Below are 17,010 nucleotides of genomic sequence, written 5' to 3' on the forward strand. Positions count from 1 at the left end.
ACCCCTAGACAACGATAGAGCTTGATTGATCCTGTTATCTTAATTCTGTGTACATGTGTGTTTATCATTTCTGAACTGTTGCATTTATTATCCTTTTGATTAGAGTACTGTGTTGCTTGTTTCTTTAATAAAACTTTCTTAGTTCTAGTAATCCAGACTCCAATTGAGTGATCCATTTCTGCTGGTTTGGCAACCCAGTTACGGGGTACGTAACACTTGCGAGTCACATCACAGGAGAGCTTACAATGAGCAATTAACCTCCCAACCGGTAGGTCTTTGGACTGTGAGAAACCCACACGGTGACAGGGAAAACGTACAAACTCCTTACAGGCAGCGGCGGGAATTGAACCCAGATCGCCCGCACTGTAAAGCGTCGTGCTAACTACTATGCTACCATGTCGGCCTATCACGAAGGAAGCAGCAACTTGTGCCATCTTGAATCAGTGATAATAAACGGGATTCTGATTCTGCTATCAGATGCCGGTGCCAGGCGTGCATTTGACACACGCTACCCACACAGCTGACTGAGGGCTTATTGCTGGAGGAGGACATTGACTGTCAGCTCCCTTATCCTTCCAGTGAAACTGGAAAATTTGCAGAGACGACATTAGTAGTAAGTTTCCGTTATCTTGGGATGCCTGCTATATGTCGCTATGGTTTCAGAGGCACATGATTGGACCGGGAATTACCCGTCATATAGGCCACAAGCTTCATGCCAAGTCAAATTTCACAGAGTCCTAGAGCACAGGAAAAGGCCCTTCATCCCATCATGGCGCCGCTAGCTATCAAACACCAGTCAATACTAAGTCCTTAAATATTTAACCGAACAAGCCTGTGCCAGCACATTGAAGGCAGTGGTGAATTTCATTATTAATGTCTACTTTCTCTGGGAGATGCCTTCTCAGATATGGGATGTAGACGGAGCACTTGGGAAACAGAATACGATGAAGTAGATGCTACATGACCTGAGTTAGTTGTCTTTGAAAGATGAGCAGAGCTTCAGGATGAAACTGAGGATGTGGTCGGGGTGGAATATGCACCGTTGAGGCATTTGATTGAAGATATCTCTTGATAATATTATTTTATGCCAAGATACAGCACAGAACGGGCCTTTTCGGCCCTTTGATCCATGCTGCCAGCACATCCTAGCCTAATCACGGGACAATTTACAATGATCAGTTAAGACCATAAGATATAGGAGCAGAATTTGGCCGATCGAGCCTGCTCCATCATTTCATCATGGCTGATCCATTGTCCCTCTCAGCCCCAACCTCCTGCTTTCTCCCTGTGACAAATAAATCTAACCATCATCTTTAATCGCTTACTGATTAATTTATTGAGCTACAGCGCAAAGTAGGCCTTTCCGGCTTTTCGAGTTGCGCCGCCCAGCAATCCCTCGAGTTAATCTGAGTCTAATCACGGGATAATTTTCAATGGCCAATTAACCTACTATATTGGAGGGGTCGTAACTGTCACGTAACAGCACTGCCCATTTACCTGGTCGAAAGACACGCCACCTGCCAGTCAAGATTTGACCCCTCCTCGCCCATCAATGCACACCTAACCGCTGGCCCCTTTAATTAGCCTTGTACTTGGTCTCAGGCAATTGGCCCTTGTAATCAGCTTAACTCCGCTGGCACCAAGCCATTGCCCCCTCCCGTGAATTGCCTGGGTGGGACTCTCCAGCCCTCCTGCACTATAAAGTGTGCCACGTGTGCTGGACCCTCTCTCTTTGCCATTGGAGGGATCACCCTGCTTCACTCCAGGCTGAGAACTGTGGAACAGCGCTGGAGAAATTATTGGTGAGTTGTGCATTGAATAGGGTTGGGAGCGTTGGTTATTGTCCCTAAAAGCAGAGAGCCATGCCTGCACAGAGTCAAGGGGTGGTGGGTATTGTATTGACTTTTCCCTTGGTTGTATGTGTGTGGCGGTGTATGGGTGTCAGGGAGGGGTAGCACCTCTGGTGGGGGAACATGTCACGTCCTTTTTAGGGCAGTTAGTCCACCTTTGGTCCCCACCTGGCACTCAGCTCTCACCTGTGGCTCCCCGTAGCTGTTTGCATGTGACAGCGGCCACACCCCGGGCAACGGCTTCGACAAGCCGGCTAAACCAGGTGAGGGTAGCCGACGGGTCTCAAACCCTCGGTGAGATAGGGAGTTGTCTATCCCAGCATGTGAAGACAGACTCCGGCGGATTGAGTGGACGAGACCAACGGAAGGTCCAACGGTCAAGGCGGTGGTCTCTGCAAGCGTCGTGGAATGTGTAGAGCAGGACAAGACACAGAAGACATCCTGGTCATCCACTGCGCCTAGTCCCATCTCCAGCCGTCTGGACTCTGTCTTGCCACTGGATCCAGATGGGAATTGGGAAGAGAGAGTGAGGCTGACTCTGCGCAACTCTCCCTCACTTCAATCCAAATCACACGCTAGTCTCGACACCACCATGGTGTCGAGGTCCTCATCGACGTCAGCAATGGATGAACAACAACAACGTGTTTGTACGTGTGCGTGTACTTTGTTCCTGCGCAATTTTCCCACGTTTGTTATTAATTGTCCGTGTGTGTTTTATTACCGATCCGACTACTGTGAATTGTGTGCGTGTTACTTCTGTTGCCACTTTCTCATGTTTGCCTTCTGTAAATAAAATTCTTTACTACCTAGGCTGCGTGTCCAAAGTCCTTGCCTTTGAGACCCTACCGAATCTGTTTCCTCGCTTACAACACCCACCAACCGGTATGCCTTTGGACAGTGGGAGGAAACCGAAACACTCAGAGGAAATGCACAAATTCAGGGAGAGGACGTACAAACTCCTTACGCCAGAATTCAGAACTCCATACGTCAGAACTCCGATGCCCCAAGCTGTAACACCGTCACTCGAACCACTACACTACTACTGTTTCATGTGCTGTTTGGCTTGCTGTCTTTTCTGCAGCTGCTTTTGACTATTGAGGGACATTGACTGCATCTAAATGGACACCATCCATGTAGATCATTTCATGGTACAAGGGAAACACAGTGACAGCACGCAGAGTAAAGAGTTATAACATAGAAAGTGCAGCGCGGGCAGACATGAGGGTGCAAGACTCTAGTAAGGTAGATTGTGAGGTCAAGAGTCCATCTTATCATACTTCTGCCCATTCAATAGTCTTACAGTACTGGGATAGAATCTGCCCTTGAGCCTGGTATTATGTGCTTTCAGGCTTTCGTCTCTTCTGTTCATAGGGGAGGTGGGGAGGAGGAAGAAAAGCTCTCCGCTGGGAGCTTTATGCTTTACTGAGGCAACAAGATGTTAGGCAGAACTTCAAGCAGGTGTTCTGTTTCACCTACATGGGGGCTCTTTAAATATTTTTAAACAACAGTGTCTAAAAATAGTTTGGACCGCTCCCCATGCGGGGATCAGATTACAAGCTTCCGAGTGCCATCACCAGGACATTCAATCCTTGATCAATGACGCTGAAAGAATCGGAAGAGCTGGGGAACAGATCCGATTTTCCGCATCGAGCTTTGGTGATCCGTCAAGCCCAGCCTTGATCGCTCGGTGAAAGCAGGAATTTCCAGAAAACAAAGTTGGAAAAATGGTTCAGTTGGAATATGGTGGAGAAGGAGTCAGCACTGGTGTGATAGTGCATACAGTAGTTGGTGTAGTGAGAACAACCCCTACCATCTTTCTGTATCATGCTGCGATCAGTCACGTTAGGAAATACATTTCTGAGAGTTCATCTACCATAGAGATACCATGGTCATCTGGTCTTTCCTGCCCTTTCACAGGGCAATAATCCACAATAAGTCATGAAAATATTCACCACCTGAGGAAGTCTTACTTGTGATGGTCAGACTGGGTACAGATGAGAAATCACATCGGGTACATCTAGTGTTAGTCAAGACTTGCCACGACTCATAAGACCATAAGAGGTAGGAGCAGAATTAGGCCATTTGGCCCATCAAGTCTGCTCCACCATTTCATCATGGCTGATCCATTTTCCCTCTCAACCCCATTCACCTGCCTTCGCCCTGTAACCATTCATGCCCTGAGTAACCAAGAACCTATCTACCTCCGCCTTCAATACTGTACACCCAATGACCTACCCTCCACAGTCACCTGTGGCAATGAATTCCACAGATTCACCAACTCTGGCTAAAGAAATTCCTCCTCATCTCCATTCTAAATGGACATCCCTCTATTCTGAGGCGGTGCCCTCTAGTCCTAGACTCCCCCACTATAGGAAACTTCCTTTCAACATCCCCTCGATCTTAGCCTTTCAACATTCAAAAGGTTTCAATGAGATCCCCTCTCATTCTTTTAAATTCCAGTGAGTACAGGCCCAGAAGCATTAAAATTCTCATACATTAACACTTTCATTCTCATGATAATTCTTATGAAGCTCCTCTGGACACTCTCCAATGCCTGTATATCCTTTCTTAGACAAGGGGTCCAAAACTGCTCACAATACTGTGGAATCTTCCAGCAGATTTCTTAACTTGCTTTCAGTTGACTATTGCAGGGGATGTGACATGCAAAAGGTGCATGGATCGCCGATCAAGCTGTAGTTGTCTCAGTCAATCATGGGCCCACAATGCTGGCCCTTCTGTTTTCATCACTTACAAGCCCAATGTGGCGTATTGGTTGTTGTATCTCACTGTTACAAATCTCATTGGCATAGGAGTTATTTCCACTATAAGTTCTTAGTTGGATATCTGCAGACTCCAGTTCAGTATCTTTGAAATGTCGTTCAAACTCTTTTTGTGGAATGACTGAAACAGCCGAGACAGTGTCCATTTCCATTTTAATTAATTTGCCGTTCACTTCTAGTGTAAGCCATATTGCTTGTCTCGTGTTAGTTTTCACCTGGTAAATCTTAAGGCTACCAGTCCTGTATCATTCTCATCATTGTTATACTTTTTCATCAACAGCATGCAGATTAGTGCTCTTTTTGAAATGACAACTTTGGATTCTAGTCTAATGTCTAGTTTAGAGTCCTGTCTTTGTTTCATCCTCGTATCACGTCTTCATTCGAGTCTTGGATACTCCAGCATTTGGGTCCTAACCGTCCTCCCCGAGGACTCTTGCTAAGTGTTGTGCAATCGAGTGTGCCTGCCTTTCCAATGTATTCAGACATTTCTGCTTTTTAAAAAATGCATTATTATTACTGTACCACCTGGCCCTCAATGTTTATGAACCCATGAAGTTCGTCCCTCTCCGGCCCTATTTTTTAACCTCATCTCTCTCCTCTTTTGTAGAGAAAAAAACATACTGTGTCTTTTTTTAAACTCAAATGTTTTGCTGAGCTTCAACACTTCTGAATGTCCTTCCACAAATTGCAGTCGTCTCGGGTTCATTTTAAAACTTACTCAAAACTTTGTAACTCTAAAAGATAAAACTCATTTAAAAAACACATAGCCAGGCTTAATGTGCCTACTTTGTTCTAATTTAGTGCTTACATGATGTGGTGACAAGATGACTTGTGCCATTCAGGTACTTTTGCCCCATTATGTAAACAACGAAGAACGCTTAATCAAACAATGTTACTCAGTTAATACTGAAATAGTAAATACATAACAGGGCCGAAAGAGAGGGAGAGTCCGAAAGAGAAGGAGGGACCAGAAAGAGGAGGAGAAAGGAAAAAAAGGAGACTGTGAGAGAAAATGGGGAGAAATCGAAGTTTAGGGATGGAATTCAGGAATGCAAGACGAAATATTGAATGTCAGGGCCATGCTGGAGGACCGAACAGTTGATTTATTTCACTGTTGCCTGTGGGATATTGTGTAAACACAATGCTGCAGGTCTCCACGTTGCAACGGTGAAAACACGTCAAAATAGGCGATAAACCTCTCCTGCGTATCAGAAAGGGCGGCAGACACTTGCTCCAAAAGGGGAGAGCGACGCGACCCTGGTGACACCCGAGAAGGAAGATAACGCGTCGCCGCAATCTTCCAGCCGGCTTCGGACACAAATGCTCACCGCAAAACCCGCTTCGGGGCAACTGATCCTGTCGCGGTCAGCGGCCCCTCAGCTCGTAAATAAAAGCAAAGTAGCGGCGGGGGATTCCCTTCAGCATTTCGTGGGAGTTCAATGCAATTACCGCGGGCGCACATCACACTGCAAACCACAAGTTGATTGGAGGGATGAGGACAAAGAGCCAATTACTGGGTTCTGTGGCTGGTGGTTTAAAGTCATTTATCATGCATTTTCTTTCAAGTGGCTGCTTTATTAGATTTTAAGATTGTGCCCTGGTACTTAACAAAGAGGCCCATGCTGCGCGGCCTCAGCAATTAGATGCGAAGCCTTCGGAGCTGGCGGACCTCGGCAAAGGCGGCTTCATCCCGCAGAAACGCCGAGTTTCAGAGGCTGCAAGTCGCCGCCATTCCCGCACCCTTACCGGAAATCTAACGCACCTGAGCCAACCCAGACCCTTCGCTCTATGGCAGAGCACAAGTTAAAACGCCACCTCTACCCCTTTCCACCCCCTCCCCCATATTGCATCGAAACCAGAGGGGCCGTTCTCACTCGGTCCATTCTCGGTCACCATAGCAACAGTCTTCCCCTCACGGGGAAAGTAAAACTGCATGGCGAGTACATTCCTGCACACGGTGGATGCGGAGGGTACGGTCACAGGCAGGAAGGGAGAGACAATGAGATGGGCAGAGATGCAGAGATCTGATGGGGAGAGGTGGTGTGTGTATGAGGGGGGATAGACAGAGAGATGTATTCATAGTTTTCTTCTTCTGATTGTTCTTTCTTTCCTCTCCTTTCTATAAGTGTATTGTGTATACCTCAGATAAATATTACGTGGAGATTTGTAACAAATATGACTATATGTATAGTATCTGAAATACATCTTATGGAAAGTTTTGTTTGATGATGAACTTCAATAAAAAATAAATTACAAAGAGAGAGAGAGGTGTTGGGGTGGCGTGTGTGTGAGAGGGGGGAAAGTCAGAGATGTATTCATCGTTGAAAGAGGTGTTAAGGGTGGTGTGTATGTGAGGGGGACACAGAGACAGGGAGAGAGATGTATTTATCATTGAAAGAGGAAAAGAGAGAGAGGCGTTAAGGGTGGTGTGTGTGTGTGAGGGGGATAGGGTCACAAACAGGAAGAGAGAGACAATGACATGGGAAGAGATACAGAGACCTGATGGGGAGGGTGTGTGTGTGTGTGTCTGTGTGTGTGTGTGTGTGTGTGTGTGGCGGAGTGGTGGACAGAGACAGAGAGAGATGTATGCATCACTGAGAGAGGAAGGTGAGAAAAGGGTGATGTGTGTGTGAGAGAGAGGGGGGACAGAGAGAGAGAAAGATGTTTTCATCTCTGAGGGAAAGAGAAGGAGGTGAGGAAAGGGTGATGTGTGTGAGAGAGAGAGAAGGGGGATAGACAAACAGAGATAGAGACAGGGAGGGAGATGTATTTGTCGCTGAGAGAGAAGGAAAGAAAGAGAGGTGAGTTAGGGGTGGTGTGTGTGGGGGGGATAGAGAGGGGTATTCATCACTGAGAGGGCAGTGAGGTAGGGATGGTGTGTGTGTATGAGTGAGAGAGAGAATAGACAGAGGGAGATGTAGTCATCGTTGAAAGATGAAAAGGGAGAGATGTCAGGGCTGGTTTGTGTGTGTGAGGGGGGATAGGGTCACAAACAATGAGATGGGCAGAGATACAGAGATCTGATGGGGAGGGTTGGTGTGTGTGTGTGTGTGTGTGTGTGTCTGTGTGTGTGTGAGAGAGAGGGGGGATGAACAGACACAGAGGTAGGGAGAGAGGGAGGTGAGTAAAGGGTGGTGTGTGTGAGAAAGAGAGGGGTGAACAGACAGAGAGAGTTGTATTTATCCCTCAGATAGGGAAAGAGGGAGATGAGGTAGGGGTGGTCTGTGTGGGAGAGGAATAGACAGAGAGAGGTATTCATCGTTGAAAGAGAGGAAAAGAGAGAGGTGTTAGGGGTGGTGTATGTGATGGAGGAGAGAGTCACAAACAGGAAGAGAGACAATGAGATGGGCAGAGATGGGTGTGTGTGTGTGGAGGGGGTGAACAGAGACAGAGAGAGAGAGGGAGGTGAGAAAATGGTGGTGTGTGTGAGAAAGAGGGAGGAACAGAGAGAGAGAGAGTTGTATTTATTACTCAGATAGGGAATGAGGGAAGTGAGGTGAGGGTGGTGTGTGTGAGAGAGGGGGGAATAGACAGACAGAGGCACAGAGATAAAGATGTATTCATTGCTGAGAGAGAAGAAGGAGAGAGAGGTGAGTTGGAGATGGTGTGTGACAGAGGAATAGACAGACAGAGAGAGATGTATTCATTGTTGAAAGAGAGAGAGGTGTTACGGGTGGTGTGTGTGCGAGGGAGGACAGACAGAGACGGAGAGATGTATTCATCGTTGAAAGAGAGGGAAAGAGAGAGGTGTTAGGGGTGGTGTGTGTGTGAAGGGGGGCAGATAGAGACAGAGAAAGATGTATTAATCACAGAGAGGAAAAGAGAGGGAGGTGAGGTAGGGATGGTGTGTGTCTGAGAGAGAGGAATCGACAGAGACACAGAAATAGAGACAGAGAGAGATGTATTCATCGCTGAGCGGGAAAGAGAGGTTGGTGAGGAAGGGGTAGTGAGTGTGTGAGTGAGAGGGTAAATAGAGAGAGAGAGAGATGCTTTCATTGCTGAGAAAGAGGGAGGTAAGGTAGGGGTGGTGTGTGTGAGAGAGAGGGGGGTGAGAATAGACAGAAAGAGAGATGTATTCATCACTGAGAGGGAGGTGAGGTAGGGGTAGGGAGAGGGAGGGCAGACAGACAGACAAAGAGACATAGGAACAGACAGAGACAGACATACAGAAGGGCAAAGAGAGGGAAGGGATATGGGAAGAGGATATGTAGAGGAGACGGGTAGAGGAAGAGATAAAGAGAAAGACATATCCATCACAAAGGGAATGAGAGAGGAAGCAGGGAAACAGACCGGGATAGAGAAAGGAGACGCACTCAGATTCACAGAGGGCGGAGAAGAGGGAGAAAATGAAGAGACAGACAAGTGGACAGGGAGAGTGTAAGGCACTAGGTTTAGATGGGGCACGATGATGAATCATGTCAGGTCTGCTCGGATAGACAATCCATTCCCAAACCCCAGGCCACGTGACAGTAATGAAGAGAAGTCTGCTCTGCCCTTTAACCTTGGGTGTCAGTACGGCTTGGTGTGGCAAAAGACCATTTTTCATGTCAACTGGAAGATTTATGCTCTGCTAATATCCCCCAATAATGAAGATGACAGAAAATAGTTAGGAGGAGGCCAAACCCTGTTTATCGAACATCCTGGGTCATCTCCTTGGTCAGTGTTTTCTGGGCTCTGTGTGACCATATTTGCACACAATCCTGTGTTTTTCTTTCTTGCAAACTGATTTTTTTTTAAACTTTCAGAAGTATTTCTCCAAAACCCATGATTTAAGTAAAATTAACATCAGATAAGCCAGGGAGTTCGACATTTAAGGAGGACCATATATACATGGCAGTGCACTAGTCCTAGCTAGACAAAGGCCAAGTCCGCCTGGATTGTCTGCCACTATCCTAGTAAAACATACAAATCAGTTGTTGACTAATCATGGTAATCAATCTTTATCAATTAGTCTGCAGTAGTTTCAGACACGAGCTGAGGGAGACTCCTGAGGTTGAGGCCATCAATCAAAAGTCACCTGGACCTCCCATGTACACCGCATGTATCAGCAGTCACGGCTCCAACCGCTCACATACCGTCCCACAAAACAATGTGTCCGAAAGGAATCTAATCTGTATCTCAATGGACTGGCTCCCATTGCCTCCCGGGGGAGCCAATCCTTCAGATATCTCACCCAGTGACTGAGATTCTGTGAATATTCCACCAGCATACTTCATGCTGTCAACAGCAACACGCACACAAATTGCTGGAGGAATTCAGCAGGCCAGGCAGCATCTATGGAAAAGAGTAAACAGACTTCTGTACTCTCTGATCAGATCCTCCCTTCTCCAGCCATAATTATCCCTTTCACCAACTTCCCAGCTCTTTACTTCACCACCTCCCCCTTCTCCCAGTCTCACCTATCACCTATCACTTGTACTTCTTCCTCCCCTCCCCCCACCTTCTTACTCTGACTTCTCACTTTCCTTTCCAGTCCTGATGAAGGGTCTCAGCCCGGAATATTGACCACCTTCTCTTTCCCTGGCCTGCTGAGTTCCTCCAGCATTTTGTGTGCATTTCTTTGGATTTCCAGACTTTCTCGTGTTTGTGCTCCCAACGGCATCTTTAAGAGTGTGCAAGCAGGAGGTCACACTGGCGCATTCCAGGCCGCAGGAATACGTGTTGAGGGCGTACAGAAGATAGGTGCATCCCACTGAAAGGGCTCAAAGAGGAGAGTTTGACAGCCTGACACAGTGGTGCCGGGTTAACAACCTCTCCCTCAATGTCCAAAAAACAAAAGAGCTGATTGTGGGTTACAGGAGGAACAGAGACAGGCTTGGCCTGGATCAATATTGATAGGACTGCGGTTGAGAGGGTGAGTAGTTTCAAGCTCCTTGGTATACACATCACCAAAGATCTTGCCTGGACTGTACACACCGGCTGTGTGGCAAAAAAAAAAGCACAACAGTGTCACTTCCACCCCAGGCGACTGAAGAAGTTCAGCATGAGCCCCCAGATCCTCACGACCTTCTACTGGGGCACCATTGAGAGCATCCTGACTGGCTTTATCACCGCCTGGTACGGGAACTGCACCAACCTTGATCGCTAGGCACTGCAGAGAGTGGTACGGACAGCCCAACGCATCTGTGTACGTGAACTTCCCTCCATTGAGGGCATTTACAGCAGTAGGTGGGTAAGGAAGTCCTGGAAGATCGTCCCGGACACCGGTCACCCCAACCACCATAAACTGTTTCACCTGCTTCCATCCGGCAAACAGTACCGCAGCATTAAAGCCAGGACTAACAGGCCACGGGAGAGCTTCTTTCTACAAGCCATTAGACTTTTAAATTCACACGTCTGTACATTGCAATGGAGTCATAACACAAAGATCTTTACTCCCTTATGTTGTGGGATGGTTGTAAGATTCAGATAAATTCAAATTGGGGAAGGACCATAATAGCAGGTCATGTGGTCATCGATTGTCATGTCTGCCCAGTACAATTAACGTCTTGTATGGCTATTGGATGGTGGGGCCAACACGCATGGTTCAGTCATGCATGTCAATGGAGTGTGAGTGGTCCTCTATGAAGTGGGTTCAAGCTGAAATTGCTGGAATCCTCCATGTTGTGCCTACCATGAGTACAAACAGCAGACAGATGTAGAGATCAAGAAAGACGGAAAGAAGGAGTGTGCAAGCTGCACTGGAATTACTTCTTTCTCCTGCAGAATCACCAAGAGTTTATTTTGAGGGACAGCAAATTTCGTGAATGAAACAATTTATTATCAACTGGACTGGATAGTAGCATTGCTTGTTGAATATTAACTTGACTTCAGCAAGCTTTTTGATATTCACAATGGAAAGCAGTCATTATTTTTCCCATTCTCTTTCCGTCTCATCAGAAATTCCACCGATACTTAGTGAAATAAACTGACCATCAGGATCGGATACTGGTGCTTCAGTGGCAGCAGAGGTTAAACAGCAGGTAGCAATTCACAAATGACTGGGAAATTGATTCAATAAAGATTAGAATCAGAATCAGGTTCATTATCACTGACATATGGACATATGTCATGAATTTGTTGTATTGTGGCCAGAGTATAGTGAAAGACTTAAAAATCACTATCGGTCATTCCTAATGCGCCGTGTTGTATGACATCATCATTATGTGCCGTGTCATATAGAGGGCTATGGGTAACCCTAGGTAATTTCTAAGGTAAGGACATGTTCGGCACAGCTTTGTGGGCCGAAGGGCCTGTATTGTACTGTAGGTTTTCTATGTTTCTATATGACATCATCATTTTGTGCCATGTCGTATGATGTGGGCAATCATGGTCTTTCCATGACCATGATTGTTCTTGACAAATTCTTCTACAGAAGTGGTTTGCCATTGCCACCTTCTGGGCAGTGTCTTTACAAGACAGGTGACCCCAGCCATTATCAATACTCTTCAGAGATTGTCTGCCTGGCGTCACTAGTTGGATAACCAGGACTTGTGATGTGCACTGGCTGCTCATACGACCTGCTCCCATGGGTTCACGTGACCCTGATCAGGGGAGCTAATCTACAACTTGCCCAAGGGTGACCTGCAGGCTAGCAGGGGAAAGGAGCGCCTTACACCTCTTTTGGTAGAGACATAGCTCCACCCTGCCACCCAAAGAAAATCACTAAAAGTTGCAAAAATATTTTTTAAAAATTGCTGAAGAGGAATAATGATGTTTAGAAATCTGGTGGCAGAGGTGAAGAAGCTGTTCCTGAATCATTTAGTGAAGGTCTTCAGATTCCTGTCCCTCTTTCCTGGTGGTAATAACGAGAAAAAGGCATCCCGAATGTTGGGGGTCCTTAACAATGGATGCTGCCTTTTCGAGGCACCTCCTCTTGAAGATAACTTTGATGGTGGGGAGGGTTCAAAGGTCGAAGTAAATTTATTATCAAAGTATATATGTACCTTGAGATTCATTTCCTTGCAGGCACTTACAGGAAAATAAAGAAATACAAAAGAATTTAAGAAAAACTACACATAAACTAAACCGTATTTGGCAGCACGGTAGCGTAGTGGTTAGAATAACACTTTACAGTACCAATGATGCGGGTTCAATTCCTGCAGCCGCCTGTGTGGAGTTTGTACGTTCTCCCCGTGACCGCGTGGGTTTTCTCCGGGTGCTCTGGTTTCCTCCCACAGTCCAAAATTGTACCGGATGGTGGGTTAATTGGTCAGTGTAATTTGTCCTGTAATTAGGCTAGGGTTAAATCAGGGGATTGCGGTGTGGCACAGCTCAAAGGGCTGGAAGGGCCTTCTCCAGGCTGTATCTCAATAAAATAAATAAAAATTAACAAAGAGTGACAAACAACTGTCCGAGAAATAAACAGCAGGGAATAGGAGGGATAGTAGGAAGTGCGGGAAATATGGGAAATAGTAGAAATTATGGGAAATAATCAGTAGGAAGTATGGGAAAGTCAGTAGGAATTATGGGAAATAGACCGTAGAAATTAAGGGAAATAGTAGGAATTATGGGAAATAATCAGTTGGAAGTATGGGAAAGTCAGGAGGAATTACAGGAAAAATCGGAAGTATGGGAATTAAACAGCAGGAAGCACAGAAAATAGACAGTAAGGAATGCATGAAATATAGAGTAAGAATTATGGGAATTTATGAGTAGGAAGTATAGAAAATAGACAATAGGAAACAGGAAATAGTGGGAAGTTTGGGAAATAGGTAGTAGGAAGTGTGGTAAATAGTCAATAGGAAGTGATGGAAATGATCAATAAGAAGTACGTGAAATAGCAGGAAGTACAGGAAATAGTAGGAAGTAAGGGAAATAGTAGCAAGTATGGGAAGTTATCAATAGGGAGTATGGGAAATAGCAAGAAGTACAGGAAATAGACAGTAGGGAACAGGAAATAGTAGGAAGTATGGGGAATAGCAGGAAGTATGGGAAATAGACAGTAGGGAACAGGAAATAGTAGGAAGTATAGGAAATGATCAATAGGAAGTGTGGGAAATAGATAGTAGGAAGTGTGGGAAATAGTAGGAAGTACTGGAAATAATTAATGGAAAGTATGGGAAATTTACATCAGGAAGTATGGGAGATGAACAGCAGCCCATCTGGGAAATAAACAGCAGTGAGCCCAGAAAACAAATAGATATTGCCAGTTAGTCGGAGAGACTCCCCAGTAGTGTATCGACGTTTCAGCACCCACAGAAAACCAGCGCAGGCAGCCCCCCAAGGTGGGAAGCTCCTGCAATGTCGACTGACAGAGCTCTCGCCGATCACTTGATCTCAATTTCAACCTCCCTCGAAGAAGGTAAAAAAGTTACCTGATTTCCCTTAAGGACTGCTTGCCATTGAAGGTAAAGGCGTTGGCTGCTAGGTAGCAATGTAATCAGACCGATTGTATCGGGGGAATATCAGTACAACCTTCACTTATCCGTTCTGGTTCCGAACTCTGACTATTTTATGGATTGAATCGCAACTCAGTGTTAACTACCAATTTATTTTTACTGCCTGATTCTATTCCAGCAAACACACACTCAAAACAAAGAGCTAATAACAGGCTCAGCGAAGCGACGTTTGTTGCCAGTATTTACAATTTCGCCATTTCTGTGAATTATTCGCAAAGCACGAAAACAAACAGGACTCTGCGTTTCTTGCCCGCACACTTTATTTTTTGTTTCAGCCTTCCCAAAGTCAAGGTCAGCTCCAGCAACCCGTCACACCTCCCAATGCCACTGCTCAATTAAATTCTGACACCGAAAGATGAAGGTGCCTGACACCGAGTCGTTACACAGTTGTCGTCTAACTAGGGTCATAATGAGCGTATTTTTAAAATCGGGACCCAGAACTTATTCTTGTTAGAATTCAATCCAAGAGATTTAGGTTCCAACAAAAACAGTTCAATATCAAAATAATGACCTTTAGAGTCATAGAAAAATACAGCTCAGAAACGGGCCATTCGGCCCATCTGGTCCGTGCTGAGACATTTCAATTGCTTACTCCTACAGCTTACTTATTGTCTACACGACAGTTTTTTCAGCACATTGGATGTTTGACGGTCTTTTTTTTAATGTGTTTTGTGGCTGTAAGCAGACAAATCTCAAGGTTGTATATATACTTTGATAAAGGAGTGTAAAACAGTTCCGTTGGAGTCCATAATAGGCCCTTCCAGGCAATTCCCTAGCCTAATCATAGGACAATTTACATGGGTCTTACAGGCAGCGGCGGGAATTGAACCTGTGTCACCTGCACTGTAAACTGTTGTGCTAACCACTACGCTACCGTGCCGCCCCACTGGGTACAGCAGAGGATAGTTGTGTGAGGTGTAGTTACTCAACCAATACCGGGCAAAATATGATCATCATCACAGTCCTGCAGACAAACTGTTAGCACGAATTATGAAAATACATTAGACACAAGAGGTATGGAAATCCAGAGCAAGACAGCCAACGTGCTGGAGGAGCTCAGCAGGTCAGGATGGGAATAAACAGTCGATATTTCGGCCCGAGAACCTTCACCAGGACTGGAAAGGAAGGGGGAAGGAGACAGATTAAGAAGATGGGGGAGGGGGGTAGGAAGAAGTACAAGGTAGCAGGTGATCGGTGAAACCGGGAGAAGGGGAGGGGCTGAAGTAAAGAGCTGGGAAGTTGGTCGGTGGAAGAGATAAAGGGCTGGAGTAAGGGGAACCTGATAGGAGAGGACAGAAGACCACAGAGGAAAGGAGGGAGGAGGAGCTCCAGAGGGAGGTGATGGGCAAGTCAGGAGATAAGGTGAGTGAAGGAAACAGGAATGGGGAACAGTGAAGGAGGGGCTGGCAATTATGAGAAGTTTCAGAAATCGATGATCATGCCATCAGGTTGGAGGCTACCCAAACAGAATGTAAGGTGTTGCTACTCCAATATTAAACAGTCTAGGTTATTGGCACAGTGAAGGGAACTACGTAAAAGAGTCACTGTCCTTTGGTTGCGGGCAGTGAAGTGGATGTTAGTTTCATGTGAGTTTCCCTGTGGCATGGCAATGTACCATATACTCCATACGTGATTCCACACTGACATTTCATCTCAATCCACTTGTGTATCAAAGAGCTCATCGCAGGAACCATCCGAACAGCAGAATGAATGAGCAAAAAAGAGAAATGAAAGAGGTAGACAGGGAGGCAAAGTCTACAGGGGGATAAATGTTTACAGAGCACCTACCACAAGCAGAGCTACTTCTAATCAATGAATGTATTTTTCTTTAAGTGAAATTGGAACAACAAGCGTCATGCTATTGCAGATCTGGGCATTCCCAAGTTCGGAGTTCAGCTCCGGAGCCATTGTAGAAAGCATCTCTGTACGTCCTCCCCACGGAATGCGTGGGTTTTCCCCAGGTGCTCTGGTTTCCTCCCACAGTCCAAAGACGCGCCAGGTCTGTTAATTGGCCATCGTAAATTGTCCCGTGATGAGGTCAGGGTTAACCGGGGTTGTGGAGTTGTCCTGGCAGTGTGGCTCAAGGGGGCAGAAGGGCCGACATCATGCTGTATCACTAGATAGACAGACAGTCAGACAGACAGATAGACAGAGAGACAGACAGATAGACTGGCAGATAGACAGACAATCAGATATACAGACAGATAAACAGACAAATAGTTAGATAGTGAGACAGATAGACAGATAAACAGACAGACAGATAGACAGGCACAGAGTCAGCTTTGTGGGCCGAAGGGCCTGTATTGTGCTGTAGGTTTTCTATGTTTCTATAAACATCATAGATAGATACACCTGTAGAAAGATAAATAGATAGGAATGATAGACAGATAGACATAGGCAGACAGACAGATAGATAGAAAGATAGATACACATAGATAGGCAGATAGATATATAGATAGATAGATAGATAGACAGAATGATATATAGATAGATAGACAGAAATTCGCAGATGGAAAGGCTTCATAAACAGAGATGTGACAATGTCCAATTCACACATTTCAATGATGGTCATTCCCACCAATTTTCCAATAGTGTAATTGAATATTTTGACTACCCAAAAGACAGATGGGCATTCATTTACCAATTCACCTGCTTCAGTACTACGCCTGTGTATCAGTTTTGATCTTTTACTCAACTCTCTAGGCTAGAACACAAAGCCACTCAATGGAACTGTGGGAAAGCAGGTCAGTTCCGTTTTCTATGCTGCCGCTCACAGAACCTGTTCAAGTTTCAATATCCCTTTGGGTCAAAATCAAATCAGATCAAGTTCAACTTTAATTATCATTCAACCAGACACGGATACAGCTGAATAAAACAGCATTTCTCTGGGGTCAAGGTACAAAACATACACAGCACGTTCAAAATAGCGAGCAAAAAAAAAACACGGTCACACAAAAAAAAACATACATTCACATTAAAACATACAAGATGTATTCCATA

At 45.6% G+C, this 17,010-nt stretch overlaps 1 protein-coding gene across 3 annotated transcripts in view; it reads right to left on the bottom strand.

The window, feature by feature from the left end:
* The window catches only part of nkain1 (sodium/potassium transporting ATPase interacting 1), an 883,832-nt gene that overhangs the window by 688,106 nt on the left and 178,716 nt on the right, over positions 1–17,010 (bottom strand). The window contains exon 1 of one of the 3 annotated variants that reach the window (XM_072246608.1): positions 13,927–13,989. The exons of the other annotated variants lie outside the window; for them this stretch is intronic. The gene's annotated coding sequence lies outside the window, so the exon portion shown is untranslated. Of the gene's footprint in view, positions 1–13,926; positions 13,990–17,010 lie in introns of those variants that run through there. 3 annotated transcript variants of the gene reach the window in all.

The sequence above is a fragment of the Mobula birostris genome, chromosome 29, assembly GCF_030028105.1.
Source record: "Mobula birostris isolate sMobBir1 chromosome 29, sMobBir1.hap1, whole genome shotgun sequence".
In the NCBI taxonomy this organism is placed as follows: domain Eukaryota; kingdom Metazoa; phylum Chordata; class Chondrichthyes; order Myliobatiformes; family Myliobatidae; genus Mobula; species Mobula birostris.